This window comes from Cavia porcellus, unplaced genomic scaffold, assembly GCF_034190915.1.
Source record: "Cavia porcellus strain 051 isolate PalLab524CR breed Dunkin Hartley unplaced genomic scaffold, mCavPor4.1 scaffold_32, whole genome shotgun sequence".
Classification (NCBI taxonomy): domain Eukaryota; kingdom Metazoa; phylum Chordata; class Mammalia; order Rodentia; family Caviidae; genus Cavia; species Cavia porcellus.
In genome coordinates this window covers 19029553-19051243 of record NW_026947515.1, presented here as the reverse complement: position 1 = coordinate 19051243, position 21691 = coordinate 19029553, and the positions used below count along the sequence as shown (strand labels likewise).

The 21691-nt window shown below is 39.2% G+C and overlaps 1 protein-coding gene across 4 annotated transcripts in view; it reads right to left on the bottom strand.

The window, feature by feature from the left end:
- Nucleotides 1–21691, bottom strand: part of Kansl1 (KAT8 regulatory NSL complex subunit 1) — a 176222-nt gene that overhangs the window by 131985 nt on the left and 22546 nt on the right. Inside the window, exon 1 of one of the 4 annotated variants that reach the window (XM_005001967.4) lies at nucleotides 12695–12834. The exons of the other annotated variants lie outside the window; for them this stretch is intronic. The gene's annotated coding sequence lies outside the window, so the exon portion shown is untranslated. Of the gene's footprint in view, nucleotides 1–12694; nucleotides 12835–21691 lie in introns of those variants that run through there. 4 annotated transcript variants of the gene reach the window in all.

Here is a 21691-nt window from a genome sequence, read left to right as displayed (position 1 = left end):
GGAAGGAAGGAAGGAAGGAAGGAAGGAAGAAAGAAAGAAAGAAAAAGCTAATAGAGAAGGAATAAATTTCTATAAGACTTTAATACATGGCACAAACATAAAGCAACTTATTATCTTAAAATCACTGTACTTAAATACTCATGCACACAGGAAAAGGAAAGACATATCTAAACAGAACTATAGCACTATTAGCTACAATTGCCATATAAAATCACCTAAGTTTATAGGACATTCAAACAAAATTTTTTTCTCAGCCAGGAGAGACAGGCCTATAATGCCAGCACTCTGGGGGGTTGAAGCAGGAGAATGGCCAAGTTTGAGCCCAACCTGGGCAATTTATCAAGACCTGTCTCAAAATAAAAATTTTCAAAAAGATGGGATACAGCTCAGTGCAGAGGCCCTGACTGAGTTCAATCCATAATGCCCCTCCCAAAATTACATATCTAAATTTGATTTCATTTTACTATTTCATGCTCATAAAAAGAAAACAAACTGCCCAATGATTTAAATTTTGAACTACACATGCAACAGAATTATTATCCAACATAAAAAATAGCACTGCAAAGCTGGTTGTGGTGGTGCACACTAATAATCCCAACACGGGAAGCTGATGCAAGACTGCCCCAAGTTTGGGCTAGTCTAGTGAGTTTAAGATCAGCCTGAATTACAGAGGAAGACTCTGCCTTTAAAAAAAAAAGAAAAGAAAATAGCATTACAGAGCTGTATTTACTGACATGAAGTGTCTACTCCACTGAAAAACTAGTGTTAGGGGCTGGGGGTTTAGCTCAGCAGCACAAATGCCTGGTTGGCAAGTGCAAGGTCATGAGTTTGATCCTCGGTACTGGGGGGAAAAAAAGGGAAAAAAAAATCTAGTGTTATAAAACATATACTAGGACCTTACTTTTATTATTAAAAATGTCTTTTGGTTTAAATAATGTCTCCACCATAAATATGTATTGTGTGGCATAAAGGAAAGAATCAAAAAGTTGATTTACTGAGCAAAATGTTGATTAAACCAGTGACTCCAATCCTATTTGGCCTCCCACGCCCAAAAAAAGCTTCACTCAACAATTTAAAATAGAGAAAGCCTGTCCAATTTAAAAGTTTTGTAAAAACAGCATATCATTCTCCAAAAAATACAAAGCACTAAAAGCTATAATTAATTCTCATAAACTACCTGGGAAGTTGATTAAAATTTTCAATTTATTGATAGGAAAAGATGTCACAACTGTTTACTCAGAATTAAGAAATATCCAATTTTTAGTTCATCTAGTATTTTTCAATATGATAAATATAGGTAACATTACTGCAGTTGCTGTCACTAACATAAATTAAGGTTTGCAGTAATGTAGGGATAAAAATGTCATCAAATCAAGATTCTTCAGCAATAAAACTCTAGTCTGGGCTACAATTGCTGACATTTCCAAAGAAGCTAAAATTTTAGGGACAGATGTAAAATGCAAAACATCTTGAGAAATGAATTTCCCTGATGGAGATTCACAATGAACTTTTATCATAATGAATGCTCAACTGTTTGCTTTTACCAAAGTTATTTAATAAAAAAGCATTTCCCTCTTCCTTATAGCTATTAGTATCAGGCAGAACTCTGCTCTGAGAAGTTGGGATAAAGTTCAATAATTTGACCAGTAGGGTGCTTTCCTGTACCGGTTCTATTACTTTAAACTGCAACATAGATCCAAGGACAAACTTACACTTACCACAAGTAGAAGCAAATATATATCCCCAGGGCAATTTCTCAAGGACAGCACTAGTGCATTTTGGGGTTTGTTTTATACCAAGAATTGAACTCAAGACCCTGCACTTGCCAAGAAGTCACTGTTACCGCCGAGCTATACCCCTGGCCTGGGCAAGTTTTTGGAATGGGGGCAATGCTGTGCACTGAAGGATGTTTGGACACCATCTCTGGTTTCTACTCGCTAGATGCCAGTAGTCTCTTCAAATTATGATCACCAAAAAAAAGAGCTGTATCAAATACCTTCCACTAGCAAATCAAAATCATACTTCCCAATAAAGAACCACTAGCTACGAAAATTGTATTCTCTCTCACACATGCCACAGAAAAACATATCTTGCTCTTTTGAATACTCCAGGTCAGAGTTCTGTATCTACAAATGAAAACTCCACTTTATTCCTGGTAAATTTCCAAGTCTCCAAGTGTACAGGAATAACCTAGAAGCATCCACCTTGCAAAAATGTTATACTTCACCGACCCAAGAGGAAAGCTTAAGGCTCTTTGGCCAACAAGTCAAGAATTACAACTGCACTTACACTAGAAACACGCAAAAATCAGATGAGGAAGAAAGTTTGCTCCTGATATAGCTACAAAAACTACAGAAGGAAAATAAAATTAAAAAAAAAAAAAAACATAAAGGAGGAAGGATGATTAGGGAAGTGTCCATGTCATTAAGATTTCAGCTGAGACTTGAACATGTACTAAAATTTCATTATGTAAAAGATGGGAAGACGAAAGATGATAAGGTTTTTGATTTGTGTAGGGTTTTTGGTTTTGTTTTGTTTTTTGGTCTTTTTGAGACAGGGTTTTGCTAGCTATGCAGATCAGGCTGGCCTCAAACTCATAGTGATCTGCCTACCCCAGGCTCCTGAGTGCTGGAATTACAGGTGTTCACGACCACACATGGCCTTGTATGGTCTTCTACTGAAATAGCAAAAGCAGCACAGTTCTGAGAAACAGGACATACTAAAGACTAAAAGAAAGGAAGTTTTTCTGAAATATACAGTATGTTTTAATAAAGGAAGTGATGATACAGAATAAGGTAGATCATCTGAAACCTAGAGGGACAACACTGAATATTCAGCATTTACTCAGACTTGCAACAGGTGAATATCATTATCAGTTTTCAGAATGGCAGCATCATTAACAGAACTGTGCTTCAGAGAGACTAGTTGGCCAAAATAAAGTGAAATAAAATAAAATAAAGTGAAAATGCATCCAGATGGCAAAACCAATAAAGAAGCTACTGAAATTCATTAATAAGGTCACTACAGCAGAAAAGCCAAAGTCTTCAAAAGATTAAACTGAGAAGAGCTGGGGATTTAGCTCAGCGGCATAAGTACCTGCCTTGCAAGCAGGCAGTCGTGAGTTCGATTCCCGGTACCGATAAAAAAAAAAAAAGATTAAACTGAGAAATACAAAGGGGTTGAAGAATATAAAGACTGGTGAGAAAGCACTTTTCCTTCCTAAGTTCACCTCCTTTATAATGAAAACTTTCCATTTATTTCCCATAACCCTGTTCAAGTTTGAAATATCCTCCTGATATTAGGAAGTTTACACCTCCTAATACCTTCCTGACTGGTTCACCTCCAGTCCCCCCCATATTACATATACTTTTTTGTTTTTTAAATCACTTCACTCTAATTTCTAGTACCTTTCCACAAATCCACATTACTCACGATGAAACTTAAAATCAGGACAAGCTGAGAGTAATGACACAACTTATAACCTCTTAACAGTTTGCCCCAAACATCTCTCAGGTAGTGTGTCTGTATACTTACTATCCTGGGACACTTGGCAGGTTATTTCAATTCTTTTTTTTTTTTTTTTTTTTTTTTTTTTTAAACCAGGAATCAAACTCAGGACCAGCCTGCCAGGCAAGGACTATGCCACTTAGCTATATTCCGGCCTCAACCAGTCAATTCTACTGAATAAATGACAAAATTGTATTTTTATATTTCCTGTTATATTATCTTATAAACGTAATGGAACAAAACGCAATTTTTGCTCATCTTGCATTTAAATAATTGGACTCGTAAGTAGCAGGAGGTGTACCTGGCCAACTTAACAAGACCTTGTCCTCAAAATGAAAAGGGTTTAGTTAGCATTAGTTCAGGAAGAGCTGGGGATTTAGCTCATTGGTGTAAGCACCTGCCTGGTTGTGAGTTCAATCCCTGGTACAAAAAAAAAAGAATTAGTTCAGGGCAAAGACCCAGGATTCAACCCTAAATACTGCCTACACACAAAAAACCAAAGATATCAGGTAGTATACATCCAAACTCTCCCACAGATTGTCAGGCAATTCCAAATCTTCACTTATACTGCTACCTCTACACAGAAGACCCTTCTATTCTTCTGGCCCCAAACATTAATCACAGCATCTCCACAAAAATTTCTGACTCTTGAGATTCTTACACAATCTACTTAAAAGTCGCTATTATTCAATTTCAAATCATCTAAATGTTCTCTTGTTGTGAATTTACTAACTCTGTTTCTAAGATAAGCAAATTCCTCTAACTTGGTACTTCAAAAGCTCCGGCTGACTAGAATAGAACAGTCCAAAAAGCTACCTGAAGTAACCTCCAAATATAAATTACAATTCATTAAGAAATGAAAGACAGGCTGAGGACAAAGATCAGTGGTAAAGTGCTTATCTAGCATGCAAGAGGCAATTCACACGGTGGGGTGAGATTCTATTGAAGAAAATGACACAATCAAAATAATAGAGAAAATTTGGGAAAGGATCCACATAACTTGAATAAAAGAGTGGTATAAGTACAACTTCTCACACAAGAGGAAGAAAGCAGCTATGTAGTGATTTGTAATGAAGTACAATACTAGAAGCTACATTACGGGATACACTAGAATTTCTTTTACACAGAAACAAACATAGATGTTACAGACTATCCTGGTGAGAAGACAAAACCTTTATTTAAAAAATAGAGCTGAAGATTTAGCTCAATGATATAAACACCTGCCTGGCAAGCATGAGGTCATGAGTTTGATCCCCAGTACCACCAAAAAAATAAATAAATAAAATGGATCACACACACACCCAAGTCCTTAACACTGTTCTTTGAGAATAGTTTCTTAACTGAAAGTTTTTTAATTAGTAAGAGAAACATAACTAAATGGAGAATAGGTTAAGACCATTGCTCCGTAACATTAATTGACCTTTTATTATGTCAGCCACTGTACTAAGTATTTTACATATATCCTCTTAATTTCACAATAACATTGTAAGGTAAGTACCACTGTCCTCTTTTTACGAATGAGGAAACTTGGTACACTAGAAAGAGTAAGTAATTTGTCTATATTAGATAACTACTAAATTGTAGAGGCAAGATCATTCAAGCCCAAGCTTTTGATTATATCAGGCAATTTAAGGCTACACACTAAATTTTGAATTTTATTCTTTACAGGAAAGCCACTAAGAGAACACCAACTACCTACCAAGCATCTTCAGTATTTATTAAAATCCCTTCAACTGGATGTGGTGGCACATGCCCCACACACTCAGGAAGCTAAGGCAAGAGAATCAAGCCAGACAAGCAACTTAGTGATACCATGTTCTCAAGTAAAAATAAAAATGGCCAGGTAGCTCAGTAGTAGACTGTTTGTCTAACACAAATAAGACCCTGGGTTCAATATCCATCCATTACATGCACACACGCCTACAACATTCAAACCACTGCACTAAACACTTACACAATGATGAAAAGGCCAAGAAAAGAAGGAAATCTCTAGCAACCCTCATATGGGCCGAAAAGTAGTTAGATTTTAGGGAAGGCTTCTCAGAGAAAACAACATCTAAGTTGTTCCATATTCAAACCCCATCCTCTGCCACTGATACCAAACCCAAAACCAATTTCTGTGCCTCAACATTCCCTACATAAATGAATCCTGATTGACTACTGTCTTATACAGTATAATAAACCGCACTTAAATCTCCACTAATGCCAGATTTAAATCATAGATTACCAGCAGACAGTAACATTGGAAACACTAGAAATTTTAAAGGTTCATTAATGCCAAAGATGATAAGGTATCAGAGATGTAAAGGCAGTTTATGCATCACATTTTGCCTTAAGGTGTCAAGGAAAGCTTCCAGGAAAGAGAAGATATTCTCAAGAGGGGAGGAGGGTTTACACACTTCATGCAGACACTGGCCCACATGTCCAAGGAGCATGAAAATAATATACTGAACCACACACAGAGTGTCTGTCCACATATTAGACACAGAAAGACACCTGTTTGAAGTCAGGCCCAGATCTGGATTCAGAAGTGGGTCATTCTTTGGAAAAGGTAGCAGCATGGGACAATTTTCTTCTCCCCACTTCTGACAGCATCCAATCTTGCATCCACTACCATAATGACTTTTTTTTTTTAATATCGGTACAGGGGATTGAACTCACAACCGCCTGCTTGCAAGGCAGGTGCTTATAATGACTATTTTAAATGTGAGAAAAGAGGAAGGGAGGAAATACAAATCTGACGAAGTGATTCTTAACTTATCCACTGACTTTGGGACAAGAATGAATCCAAACTTCCCACAAGCAGGTATCTGTACCCTTTAAGCAATGATTATTTTTTTGATACCGGGGATCAAACTCACAACCTCATGCTTCCTGAGCAGGAACTTATGCCACTGAGCTAAATCCCTGGGCCCACTTTTCCACCACAGTTATTTTAGCAATGATCTTTCGTGTGTATACCCTTTTAACAATCAATTTCATCTGCAACCCATCCCCACTACCGTCACCTGAATCTCATGTATGGTTCCTGGCTTTCTATGTATGTCCATATTTGCTCACATGGCTCTTTCAGAGTTCAGCTATTTTAAGCATTCCTTCTCATTAGTTCCAGGTTGAATTAGGAGTCTTTCCTCGCTAGCCTTCTACCTGCACGCCTATGACACCCAGGACAAGAGCTGCCAGTATAAATGTAACTCACCATTTTGTCTGTCCCTTTTCTCCACTAGACTCTGTACTTCCTCAATAGTTACAGAATATTTTACCTATATCCCCTACAAGTAGCACTATGCCTAGCAAACAGTAGACCAATACATGTTAAGTAATGTGAGCACTGTATGCTGAATCAGATGGTGAACCATTAGGCCATCAGTGAAAAGAATGTCTGGTCATGAAGTGACAACAAACTTTTCAAGAAAGGTGTCAACTGAATCTAGGATCTATCTCTATTTCAAATTCCTCTCACTCAGATAGCTAAGTACTTATACGCAGGCTGGCAAAATTCTTCAATTATGAAGTATTTTACAGTATTAAATATGGCTACATAACATTTTGAAGATAATATCTATAAAAATTTTAAATGTAATTATTCAAAATTTTACCTAGCAAAAGCACTTCTAGGACTCTAGCCAACATAAAAAGTCCCATGATATGCTAAGTTACATGGACAATTTTTTCACAGAAGAACTGTAACACTAAAAAAATAGAAACAACCTAGTCTTTAAAAAAGCAAGCAGGGGCTGGGGATTTAGCTCAGCAGCACAAGAAATTGCCTAGCAAGTGCAAGACTGTAAGTTCAATCCCCAGGACCAAAAAAAAAAAAAGCAAGCCGCATAAAAAAGTGTATTTTTAAAATATATTCTTAATTAAAGTCTTTAAACATCTCTATTCTCCATAACAATATATAAAGTTTACTGAAACATTCTGACAGTTCACTTTATCAAATCAGCAGTTTGTTCTATTTTGCAGATCCAACTCAGAACTTTGCACATGCCAGCCAAGCATTCTACCACTGAGTTATACCCAATCCCACATCAGACTAATATTTTTATAGTCCCAATTCTAGCAAACACCAGAAACTCACTAATTAGGTTTTAGCCTCTTCCCCTTCAAACTCTCTGGTGCAAGTGCTAATATGCAGTCACAAAGGCCAAACAGCAAGCAGTAGGAGAAAGTCTCAGTATCAGTTCTTACCAATTTTTGGTTTACCATCAGAACAAAATTTTTATTCATCTTTATGTATTCCCCAACTGTTCCTTGCCAAGAGTATTTAACCAGGTCTGACTGACTTTAAGCTGCTTTCATTTATGGTCTCTTTTTTTGGTCCTTCAGCTCACTTTGTAGCGCTGGATGGTCCTGAACTTACAAGGATCCTCCTGCCTCGGCCTCCTAAGTGCTGGGATTACAGGCATGTGCCACCACACCCAGGCTAGCTGCTTCTTTTTAAAGGAATTAAAAAGTAAGGATCTCCGTTAAGTTTGATGCCACATGACCAAGTTTTTCCAAACAAGGGTACAGTCAGCTGTACATAAAATTCATGGCAAGATCTTTTTTGGATTCATGGTTCAAGTAACAAGAACAAGAGTTTTCAATAACATTCATATAAAACTATACTGAGTACTGAATTTTGTCCACTTTACATTACATTTCCTTACTCTCAAAAGCTTAGAGAAAAACTAATGCTAAAAAAAAATTAGCAATGAGGAAAAAAAGCAAGTTCATTCAACAAATAGACTTCAATAATTCCCTGGTAGAGAATACTATTCAATAAAATTCTATGGTGCTAACTTAAAATCTTGGAAAGGCAAAGCTTTCTGAAATGAACTTTTATTAAGCAATTACTATTTGACACACTGTGCTATCCAATGAGAAAATAAGAATTTACAAGATCTGTATCCTGTAGGAATTCTTGACATAAAAACCTTGCCAGGCATGGTAGCATACACCTGTAACCTCCGTACTCAGGTTTAGACAGCAGGATCGCTGTGAGTTAAGAGGCCAGCCTGAATTACATTGCAGAGTCTAGTTCATAAATAAATAGCCTTGATACACTATCTTAAAATTTTTCTTCCAGACTACCCAAGTTTTTCAACTCATAAGTATGAACTGTGTCCTATTTTAGTAAAGCTGATTTGCACATATTCTGCATTTTAGTTTTACTTTTACCCTAACAAAAACAGGAAAAGGTTAATTCCTAATAAATTCTACTGCAGCCCTTTTGAAACCAAGGGTTTCTAGTAAATGACATCTATGTACTGATTTGCCATATATATTTTATCTTGTAGCTTAAATGAAAGGCACATAGCTAATCCCATAGCACTGAACAGTGATTACCCAGAATTTTGAAGTACCTTCATTTACACTCTCACCATTTTAGACAAATTTCTATCATGATTGGGTAGACTGTTCTGGGTCTCAAGAAGCATGTTTTACACCAGTGTGATTTGCCAGCTCACAATATGAAAGGGGCACAATGCAGTTTCTCAAATAAAATGGTCCCCAACACCTGACCTGCCTACTGTGTCACTGCAAAGCCTTGGACCATATCCTTTTCCTAAAATATAACTTTGGGTTTTTTTGAAATCTATTTTAAGACCAGTTTTTGAGTCCTCGTGTTGCTTCTGAAGATGCATGTTTTAAGTTACAGTTTCTCTCCTAATAAACTGAGCTCTAGCCTCTGGGCACACTAAAAGTTGTGCAAAAACATTACTGCCAGAATGTAATGACTCATAATACAAAGTAGGACTCTCGGATCCATACTTCCCACTCCTCAAACTGTGAAGACTCACCATGCAGTTAGAAAAGACAAACAGTCCACTGTACTACAGGTCACCAATGTTTGCAGGCTACTAAAAGAGATAGGAGGCAAATGATATACTTGGGTATTACTTGCACATTGGAAGATTGTGGGTCATAGGAAAAGACCAGAATACACACTTGAGAGGGCAAGGCATAGTTATCATTACGATATAATGTACTATATTCCTTCCTCTCCAAATTAAAGGGAATGGAGAGCTCCTTTGGGGAAAGAAAAGTCAGTAGTTTTTTAAATTATATAATAAAGTCAGTTGATTCTGCCTTAATGGACTGACAAACAAGAAAAACATAGCTCAACCTCATCTTTCCATCTAACCAAACAGACTGAGCATGGTGGTGAATGTCCATAACTCTGCACTCAGGAGGCTGAGGCAGGAGGACCACAAAGTTCAAGACCAGCTTGAGGTATATATCAAGACCCTGTCTCCCCAAAGTTTTCTTCTATGATTACTCTTGCAAAAGTACAGGAAAGATTAGTATGATGAATTTTGGAACATTTTTAAAACTGCTTTTCTAATGTAATTAGGTAATTAAGCTTTACTCACAATCAGACCTACCTGGACTTACTCAATGATACTTATTTAAAGTATCTTCTCAAAGAAGCATCCACCTTCATGGCCCTGTGTTTACAGACTGCATGAATCAGATCTTATCAAACTACAAATCTAAAACCTGTTATTTACTTTAAAATTTAAATCTGTAGTCAATTCAATACCTAGACAATGACTACAATGTAACATTACAAGACATGGAAGAGAGTACTGGCAATGTTTTGAGAGGAAAAATTGGACTATACAGTAGTATTTTCCTTCTCAACTTGATAAAAATTCAGATCCATGTGAACTAAGGTTTATTCACCTTCTAGTTTCCAGAATTTTCTTCAACAGAGTTAACTCAGCTAGCAATCAAAACTGTTCTGCAGGTTTAACCATAGAAATAACATATGTAGGCAGGAAGAATGAAAAGCAGGCAAAAACTTAAAGCACAAAAGTCCAACATTAATGTTCTGAATAAGACTTTCAGAAAAGACACAGGAACAACTCTCAATATAGTACTTCAGTAAGGTTTATATATATCCAAAGACCAAAATCCCCATCCTACCACAGATCTAACAATACTTAACTAATCATGATCATTCTTTTAACTGTGCACAGCCGCAGATTACAATTTGTTTTCTATGAACTTCAATGAAGCAGTTCCGGAAGACAACCACGATCACCAAAACACAGGATATTAGTAATTTTTGTAACATGTAAGGTGTCCTCCAAGTAGTTCCCAGTAAAGTCAACCACCTGAAATTGAAGTTACTAAGTAATACTGTACATCAACTATACTAAAAGTTAAAGGAATTGTATACTTATTTGGACAATCAAGTGGAATTTCAACTCAGAATTTTATGAGAGCAGTAATCTTAGATTTATAATAATTTTTAAAACCCCAAAGGACATTTTTACCTTTCCGTATTTTTAGAACTACACATCATACTGCACGAATCACATGACATGATGTAACTGTCAGCAAAGAAAATGGCCCAAACCACTGAAAACATACATGGTAAGAAAGAGATCAACACACACTTAAGAATCAACATTTCATACATACTTACTTCAAAAAATTTTAACAAGACAGTTCTTAAATTGAAGCGGTGTCTTGTAACCTCTCCAAAAACAAAAGAATGTACTTTGTATTTTATAATAGGAATTTACCCGGAAAACTGACCTGAAGAAATCGGTAACAGTAATAATGTGCTCTTCTAAAGCTACAAGATTAACGGCAAAAAAAGTGTGGATCAAAAATCCAACTTCAGAAATATTAGTAAATTACACCTAGATAGAAAATAACTGCTCCAAAGCACTCACTCTTGTAAAGGGGGCGGGGGGGGGGGAGGAAAAAAGAGCCTTAGCTGACAACGTCTGCCAACAACTGAAATTTTCTACACCGGTAAGATAGTATTTAAGAAAAGGAATCTAGTACTGTACAGCCCATAGGAGAGGGGGAGGGGAAACACACCCACTAAAGCCTTTGTAAATAAAGAGTATTTAAATGACCCCAAACCCAAGAAAAACAGAAACTATAGACCATTCTGATAAATGGAAAACATATTCTAATGTACTACTTTCCATATTTGAAAGTACTTTATGACTAAGTTCAACAACAATTTATTAACTATACCATGATTATGCAAGGCAAAGATTATGTAATTTTATCGTTTAAAATGTTCTCCGGCTCCACAACTACAATTTGATCTCTCCAAAGGGAAGAAGGAAGGTTTCTCCGAGCTTACAATTTAAAATACAAACCATACACCCCAAAACAAACAAAAAACCACAATGAAGGCTAGCCACGTGACAAAGGAGATGGCAACACCAGGATTGTGAATGGAGGGGAGGGAGGTGAGGTTGGAGGACTAGAGATTTTCCTGGAACTTTGGGGATCGCGGGATTCCAGCCTGCCAACCCCTGAAGGTACCAAACTCTAGCCTCCACCAGTTGTACTGTTAACACCCGCAAGTACAGTTTTGTTAATAGGTCACTGAAAATGCTCCAATGACCTCCAGGATAAAAAGGGAAAAACAGAGGTGGAGGAAAGAGTAATTTCAAGTGGCGCCATCGTGTCACCCTTTTCCCCTAAGGCAATCAATAAGCAATAGTTAAGTAACGTGTTTCTCTAAAATTCCACACTGGGACTCCAACGTTGGAAAACAAAAGAATTTTTAAGTAAAACACAGGAACACGGTTGTTTATCAAAAAGAAAACAATTACACATTTTGAAGCAAATCAAAAGACAGTCAATCGGGAAGCAGGGCCCCCAAAAGGCAGTAAGAACCAACTCACTTAAAAGCAAATACAGTAAATGCCTCTTCCTCTTTATTTAAAAAAATTAAATAAAAGTCCGCCTGGAGAAGACTAGATCTGAAAACGTAAGTGACCTCAATTTATAGGCAACAAAAATAATAAATGAAACAGAGTTCTGATACAAACCGTGAAACACGCAAGACGTTCGAGCAAAGAAAGGCCTTCTGCAGTCAAGAGAAGTTCAAAGCGAGAACCAGAGTTTGTTTTGGTTTTTCTTAAAGAATAAACCATGTTCATCAGGCCGCCTTTTTTAAATAGAACGCCAAAGGAAAGCCCAGCGAACGAGGCGGCAGCTGGCGGGGAAGGGCCCCGCACACCCCCGCCCTTGGGGCGCCTCCCAGCCCGGACCCGCAGCGGGGAAGCCCAAAGAGGCCATTTAAAGTTCCGGGGATTTTTCCTCCCCTGCCCTGCCTTTCTAGTTACAACTAACAAAGAGAGGGAGAAATGGGAGCCACAGGGAGAGCGAGAAGGAGAAAGGGCAGCGGGAGGAGGAGGAGAGGAGCAGCAGCAGCACCTACCACGTGATGGAGGAGCGTAGCCCGGGCGGATTCGGCCCCACAAAATGGGCGCAGTTTGCAAACAGCCCCCGGCTTGGGCGCCGAGGGCCGGCTGGCGGGGGCGCGCGGCGGCGGCTCGGCCAGGCCCGCCGCTCTCCTCCCCCCGGCGCCCGGAGCCGCCCTGACTTTCCGGGCGGGGGGGGGGGCGCGAGGAGGAGGGGGAGGGGAAGGTGGTGGCGCGGGGAGCGGCCGCTTTTTCTTCTCTTCGGGCCCTTTCTCCGGCCTTCCTCCTCCTGCAGGGCCTGCGCACGGCCGGAGTCCGCAGCCTGGCCTGGCGGGCGGGGGCAGAGGGTGAAGCCGCCCCCCCGCCCCGCACAAACAAGCGCCGCCGTCTGCAGCTGAGCCCGCACCCCGGCCGCCACCCTCGGGTGTTTCTTCCCGGCCGGGAGCCGCGCTCTGGCCGAACCCCGCGCCGCCGCGGCGAGACGAGTCGGCTTCACTACGGTGCTCGCTTCTCCCGCCGGCTCGGCGAGTGGTGGCGGCGGTGGCGGCGGCGCTGGGAAAATGGCGGCCGAGCTCCTTTTCCCTCCCCCCCTTTAATCTGAAGCGGAGGGAGAATGGAGCGAGCGAGCGGGCGAGCGCCGGGGACACGGGGAGGAGGGACAGCAGCGCCTCCGCCGGCTGCGGCTGCGGCGGCGAAGGGCCGCTCCGCCCCGGCGCGCCGCCAGGGGGCGCCCGGCGCGCCACCCCCGCGAGCCGCCAGGAGGCGCGGCCGCCGCCGCCTCAGTCATGGCTTCTCGCCGTATCTGCACCTTCAGTCTGCGGAAGCCGCGGTGCCGGGCCCCTTGGCCGCGGGCGCGCGGCGGCGACACGCAGCACTGCGGCAAGCGGAAAAGGGCCCTGGCTCTGGCCGAAGCGAGGCTAACCTGAGGCGCTGACGCCGTCACATTCCGTCTGCGCTCGGGCCGGCGGTGCCGCGCGCCGGTGTGAGAGGTGGGCAAGGGCAGACTGGCGCAGCAGAGCCAGAGGACGTGAGCAAGGAAGTGTGTGTACAGTGTAGTACGGAGGGGAGGCCGTCGCTGCCACGCCAGCCGTGTACTAAGCCAGAAGGCAGGCAGCCCCCGGACCAGTGAGGCGGTCTGCGCCACCCGCCCTTTGTCCCACAGCCGGCCTCGGTACACTGCAGCACCGCAGGGCACTAGCCCCAGCGCCGCGCTCCGCAGCCGCCAGAGGACAGGGGCAAAAACGCGTCGTTACGCAGGCGCGAGCGAGGGCCTGCGCCCGGCCAGGGAAGGGGCAGCAAGCAGCCAGAGGGGAAGTGATGGCCAACCAGCGCCGGGCCCGCTGGGAACTGTAGTTTGTGTTAAGAAGCACGCGTCTTGTTTAGGGTGTCATGGTTTGGCAGATCCGCCAAAACAGGCAAAGCATTACACAATGAGTATTTATGCTTCCTGCAGCCACCAAATGGAAGTTCACTGCTAAGCTAAAAGTTAACAAAGAACTCCACAGAGAAACCCATGCACAACAAAAAGCAAACTTCCCACTTTCCTACCACAGTTAAAGTGGTGGCACCTTATCATTTCTCAGGGCCAGTTTATCAGTATTTTTAAAATTTTGTTCTCAAAATAGGTTCTTAATATAATAGAACTTTTTCCAGGTTTAAAAAATTACGCAGTATAATACAAAATGTCACATTTATACAAAGTATAATTCCAACTTTAAAGCTAAAGTTGCCAAAAAATGTGTTTGGTAATTAATAGGACTCAACACAGTATTATAAATGACCCAAAGGAAAAAACTGGTTCCAACAAGTAAATCATCAAATTCAGCTGACGAGAACTGTATGGTCTACTACCAAAAAGGAAGATGCAAAATGCTCTATACTTTTTTGTGGTTTACCGTAGAACCAATATCCGGTGTTATTCGTCACTTCTGCTTAAAAAAAAAAAAAAGAAAACCACCCTTCCTACGGTTAAAGAACAGTTTTAGCAGGCCTACAAAGTTAAAATAGCTCACCAGCTCCTACAGCATTAGCACCTATAGTTTCTTGGGTTTCCATTTATGTCCTTAAGAAATCACACTCTCCAGCCTAGCAATAGTTCTCAAACATCAAAAGTAGGCAGTTTTAGAATCACAGGGTCCAATTACACAAAGAATAAAGTAATACATATATGTATACATATTTGAATATGCATTCAAAAAAGATCTTTAGTCTTCCCTTAATTTATAATCTCAAGAAGACTGTTGATTTCTAAAATATATGTACACGTATCTCAATAATAATTTCACAAAACACAGAAGGATATTGACTCAGAATTCTAAGACTAGCAAAATAGAGCCGTGACCTAAGAATTCTGAAATCTAAATTAACAAAATGAAAATTCCCAAATAAAGCAAAACCCTTTACAATGTATACTTAAATATTCAAAAACACTCATTACAAAATAATGTATTGCTCCAACTCCTGAAAACTGTCAGATATAATTATGCCCCAAATAAGCAAGGTTATAAAATACTTTTCTAATCTATCACAAGAATGGTAGGAAATTCTCATTGTTTTGTTTTTGTTTTTTTGAAATTCTCACTGTTAAAACCATGCATTTGAGAATTGGACTTGGTGGTACATACTTGTATAATCCAGCTCTTCAAGAGGCTGAGGCAGGAGGATCACTGTGAGTGGCCAGCCTGCACCAGCCTGAACTACAGCTTGAGACCCTGTCTCGAAAGAAAGAAAGAAAGAAAGAAAGAAAGAAAGAAAGAAAGAAAGAAAGAAAAAAGAAAAGAAAAGAAAAGAAAAAAAAGAAAGCTAAACTAAGCTAAGTTAAGCTGATGGGGAGAAGAGGAGAGGAGACTGAGCAAACCTTGGATTCTACAGATGAAACAGCAAGAAAAACAAAGCCTCTCTCTTCCATACTTTGACACCTTTAACTGTTAAGATCACCTTTCAGCAACCCTTAAGACACTACCAGCGTCAAAGGGACAGAACAGAGTTGGCAAAAATATCAGCCCTCAGGAACAGCAATTAAGCCATAGTATCAGCCAATTCTTACATTTGTATAACTTGTGGACTTCCAGGTATATCAGAATGATATAAGAAACACTTTTTGTTTAAACCAATTTGAGTTAGGGTTTCTTACCTAAAATAAAAACCAATGATTAATTTCTCACATTTTTAAAAGTATTCTGTTACTTTACAATTATTTACACTGCTATTTGTTATGTAACTAATTTATTATTCCTCGGAAAATGTACCCTCCTATAACAACTCTGCCCTTATGTATTATAGCTTGTCTCCTCAAAGCCTCACACAGTGATACATAGGTGGGGCTTTTCAGAGTGTATGATGCTGGGATTAAGTGTGTGATGCTGGGATCAAGAGTGTGTGATAACTAAATTAGTCCATTGATTGGTTTGGCATAGTACTGGGAGCGAATAATGGGAAGACCCTCCCTAGTATGAGTACTACTACACCGCTGACCAGGATAAAACATAAAGGACAGCCACAGGCGGTGGCGCACACCTGCAATCCTAGCACTTGGGTTGGAACAGAAGAATTGCTGCAAATTCAAGGCCAGCCGGGGTTACACAGTGAGTTCAAGACCAGCCTGAACGATATAGGGAGACCATGTCTCCAAACAAGAAACAAACAAAAAAGGACAGAAAGAAGGTTGTCAGCTTGCCCTGTAATTCCTCGCTACTTTGCTGTTTCGCTGCCTTCCTGTCTTCTGTTTCTCCTCTGCAGTGCCCCTCTGCCACTCGCACCTTGAAGCAAGCCCACTATGAAATGAAAAAACTCTGTGAACTGTAAGCTAAATAAACCTTTCCTCCTTTAACTTTGGGTATTAGGTATTCATCTCAGTAATAAGAAAAGTAACTTAGACACCATCCATATCTTTATCTGTGTCCTCTTTCCAGAATCATCATCTTTACCGTTACTTGTTCATGATTCCTTAATCTAATCCTGACTCATTTTGTATGTTCCACCATAAATCTATTATGGCTTACTTAATACTTTAGGTAGTTGGGACTATATACCCTTGGTTAAGTGCTCTCTGGATTTCCTCTGAGGTTGTTTTCAAACACTAGCCTCAGCTCTTCAAGCCAGCCTGAATGAAAGCCTTTGAAGGCAGGAACTATGGCTATTCCAATTCAAAGCTACCACCGTCATCTATATAATAAACAATGTCCAAAACTGAACTTTCTAACTTCTCTACTGTACACTTCTCTTCTGTACACTGTAACAAACTAGAAATTCCTAAACACAATTATTCTAGTGCAACTCAAGAATTCACATGCTCAGGCTAGGCATGATGGCACAGGCCTATAATTCCAGCACAAGGGAGACTTAGGAAAAGCGGACTGCCACAAATTTAAGGTCAGCCTGAACTACACAGTGAGGCGTGTCTCAAAAAAAAAAAATGTATATGCCCAAATTGTCCTCAAAATGACAAGGAATTACCTCCTACCACATACATTTAAAGCAATTATTAACTCAAAATAAAGTATGCCACCTAGACCATTTCATTTTAAAAGGACTGGCACTCAGTTTCTGTCATTTACCATTTCGTCTCTGCAGCCTTTTCCATAACCTAGCACAAATGATACACTTCAAAAGAACTTGCTGAACATACAAAAAAGGTATTGTGTATTCATTTAGAATTAAGATAATAGTATATACACCTCATAAGTTTAAACTATTATTATTTGTAAATGAAGCTATTTTTTATTTACTTTGGCCAGCCAAGTGTGGAGGAATTGATAAGTCAGGAGACAGAGGGAAAAGAATATTCAAAGAGAAAAAGGAGGCAACAGGTACACAAGGCAAAAGGAATTTTATAAAAAATTTCCAAATCAGTTGCTGATTCCAAAATTATGATGAAAAACATCTTTGCTCTGATGGCACAGCTAACCTAGGGATTCTGGAAGATGGCATACCTGCTCCCTCCAATGGAGAGGCACATCATTCTTGGAAAGAAACATTCCTTTTTAATCCACTAATTCCTAGATTCTTATACTAGGTTCTCTGTATATGCAGCAATATATATGCTATGGAAGCCACCAAATAAAGGAGAAAACTTGCCAGAGTCCCAATGTAATTAGATACTGCAGTAAAATTTGATTTACTTTTGTTACAATTACCATAAACATAGAAAAATGCATTCTTTTTTTTTTTTTCAATACAGAGAAGTCTTCAGAGACATATCATGCTGTGACAAACTGCTCCAAACAAAACTACACTCAGGAAGTACTTGAAAAGTTAGAAGTACTAGTTTATTTATAGACAGGTATGCAAAACTCCCTGGACGTGGTCCCTTTGTGAAGCTGATGAAAACCCAAAACATGTAACATATAAATTGTCATGGGCACAAAATGATCAAATACAACATAAGTTATTGAGAACACAATTAGAATTCAGGAAATCCCAAAGTCCCTGCCCTGCCTTTATCTCTGCCACTTTACCATATATCATTTATCATATATCATTTTCTCAACAGCAATCTGTTTTCCCTTCTGAATTATACTGATAAGAACCTCAGATTACAATACTCAGTACTTTCAACTATACTCCAAATTAATTCCCACAATCACATTTTGACACAAATTTATCTAAAAAAGGTTATCCCACGTGAGCTAATTTTAACTAGCAAAACAAAAACAAATAAAATAGTTAAGTGAAACTATTTTCTGTGGTATAAGAAAGGAAAACAAATCTTTGAAAGTAATGGTTAAAAAAAAAAAAAGTACTCATTCTTCCTAAAATATATGGTGGAATATCAAAATATGACCTGGTGGCCTATCCCAGCACTCAGGAGACTGAAGCATGAAGATCGTAAGATCAAGAACTGCCTTAAATATATAGTGGAACTTCTGTCTCAAAACAAAGATAAATGACCATGCTGCTAATATTTAGGCCACAGCATCAAATTTTATAACATAATAATCATAATAACTATATTCCTAACTTAAACTACTTGTTTCTTTTTCCTCTGTGTGTGCTGGAAATTTGAACCTAAACCTCCAGAATGTTACACTTTACTACTAACCTGTATCTACAATCCCTCTTTAATTTCTAATAAAACTGGATATACACTTAAATTCCTACCATTAGTTCCCATTCATCCATAAAGATTAAGTGCCTACTCATAAGCACTTGCCTGGCAAATGCAAGGTTCTGAGTTTGATCCCCAGCACCAAAAAAAAAGAGTAAGCGCTTACTGACTACTAAACACTGTAATGCTTCTTGGGGAAAGAAAATCACCATTATAAACTATGTGGCAGTCAAGAAAAACCAATTGGCAAAATTTTAGTAGGTTTGCACTTTCCATTTCATTCTTCGGTCCTCTTTTCTGAAGCTTGTCTAAATCATCCCACGAATAACAAATTAAGTGTTATTCACGGCACAATCAAAATGAGGTAGCAAGCTCGCCTTGGTGGTGCATGCTTATAATCTGAGCATTTGGGAGGCTGATACAGGACTGCCCGGAGTTGAGGTCAAACTCAGCCACACAGTGAATTCAAGGTCAGCCTAGACTGCATAGGAAGACCCTGTCTCAAAAAGATAACAAAGCAATACTGTAATTTAAGAAAAGCAATAAGGGAACCAAGTAGGCAGAAGGATCTAAAGTACTAACCAGACTTGGAGCTTCTACCCTGAATGTCTCAGGCAGCAAAGGTCTAGAATGAAAACTGGTGGCCTAATCCAATCATATTTAATTCTGCATCTCTTTATCATTTTCATATAATGTGCCATTGCTCTCAGAGAGGCTTCTGTATTTTCAATAACCAACTGTTTTTAAGCATTAGTTATATAGTTAACTACTGTCTTCACCCAATAATTAGGAATTAAAACATACTACTGCTAAATGAGTGTTCAAAATTAAACTAAAGTTATTTCACAATAAAACCAGGAACACCTTTCAGTGCATTCAATAAGGCCATTATAGCTGGGTGTGGTAATGCACACCTGTAATCAGCACTCCAGAGGCTAAGGCAGGAGGATCATTTTGTTCCAAGTTTGAGACCAGCCTGGGCTACAAAATGAGCAAGGCCAGCCTGAACTGCATAGCAAGACTGTGTCTCAAAAAGAAAGGGGGGGGGGGCACACATTATTATTCTAATATCCAAACCAGACAAAAACACTAGAAGACTTTAAACTTGCAAAGCAAAATAAATCCAGTAACAACAAAGAGGATTATACATCTTTGCTAAATGTGATTTATCCCAAGAATTCAAGGTTGGTTTAACCTCTGAAAGTCAACTACAGCACTACAAAATACAATATTAATAGAGAATACAAACTACATGACCATCTCAATGGATGCAAGAGCACTTGATAAATTATAATGAAAACATTCAACAAAGTAGGGATTGAAGGAAACTTATTCAACCTGATAAATGATATTTGCATTTTTTTTTAAATCCCATAGCTAAAACTGCAGTTAACAGAGATAAGATGGAACGTATATCCCTAAGATGAAGGACAAAAGAAGTATGTCCACTCTTGCCACTTGTAGTCAACATTGTACTCGAGTTTCTAGCCCAGGCAAGTAAGAAATCAAGCATTCAAATTAGAAAGAAAGACATAAAACTATTTCTGATGGCCAACGACAAAATCATATACATATAAAATCCTAAGGAACTGACAAATAAAATATTGGAGCTGATAAGCAAATTCAATGAGATTATAGGATATCAGATCAATCCACAAATTACAATTATATTTCTATATACTGACAAAACACAGTATGAAAATGAAACTAACACAATTCCATTCACCATAGTATCAAAAATAATACTTAGAAACGAATTTAATAAAAGTAAAAATGTTACTGTAGTCTATAAAAACTGCCAAGTGTGGTAGCTCATGCTTGTAATACCAGCACTTTAGGAGGCTAAGACAGGAGGATTACAAGTCTGAGCCCCATCTGACCAACTCACCAACTTAGCAAGACTCCATCTCAACATAAAAAAACTAAAAAGGACTGGGGATTTAGCTTAATGTGAACACACACACACCTGCCAAAAGAAATTAAAGTCCCAGTTAAATGGGAAGTGCCCCATGTTTAAGGATCAGAATATGTAACACTGTTAAAATGCCAATACTCTCCCTAAATTGACCTACAGAACCAATGTATTCCCAGAACATTCAAAATAATCAAAGCAGGACATGGTGGCACATATCTGTCTGTAATTCCAGTACTGTGGGAGGCCAACACAAAAAGACTAGATTACAAGTTTGAGCCAGGACAACTTAATGACTTAGCAAGACCCTATCTCAAAATAAATATAATAAATTTTTTAAAACCTTGTAAAGAAAGAACAATGTTAGGAGATTTTCATTTCTAATTTTTGCTTTGTTTTTTGAGACAGTCTATGTAGCCTCAATTGGTCTTGAACTTGTGCTATTCCTGCCTCAGCCTCCTGAGTATTAGGATTATAGTACGTAGCACCACACCCAGCTCAAGATTTTAAAACATAATTCAGTGCTGCAGAAATCAGAACAGTGCAGTACTGGCATAAAGATAAATATGTAGATCAAAGGAATAAAACTGACGGTACAGAAATAAAACCTCATGTTGACAGTCAATTATTTCAAACAAGGGTGTCAAGATGAGTCTATGGTGGAAAGAATGGTACTTTCAACAGACTTTGCTGCAACAGCATTTATTTATGTGTTCCAGCATTTATTTATGTACAGCAGCATGAAACTAGACTGCTGGGTATGGTGGCATACGCTTGTAATCCTAGCACAGGGGGGCTACAGCTGGAAGAGTGCTGAGTTCCAGACCGGGTTGGGCTACATAGTGAATTCAAGGCCACACAGAACTATACAGCAAAACCCTGCCCCCACCCAAAAGACATTAGATCCCTGTTCTCACACCATACACAAAAATTCATTGTAATTAACTTTAAAAAAAATGTGACGCCAAAATTCCTAGAAACAAAGCAGTACATCTTCATTACCTTGGGTTAGACAATGGTTGTGGGATATAGTACCAGACGCACAAGCGACAAAAG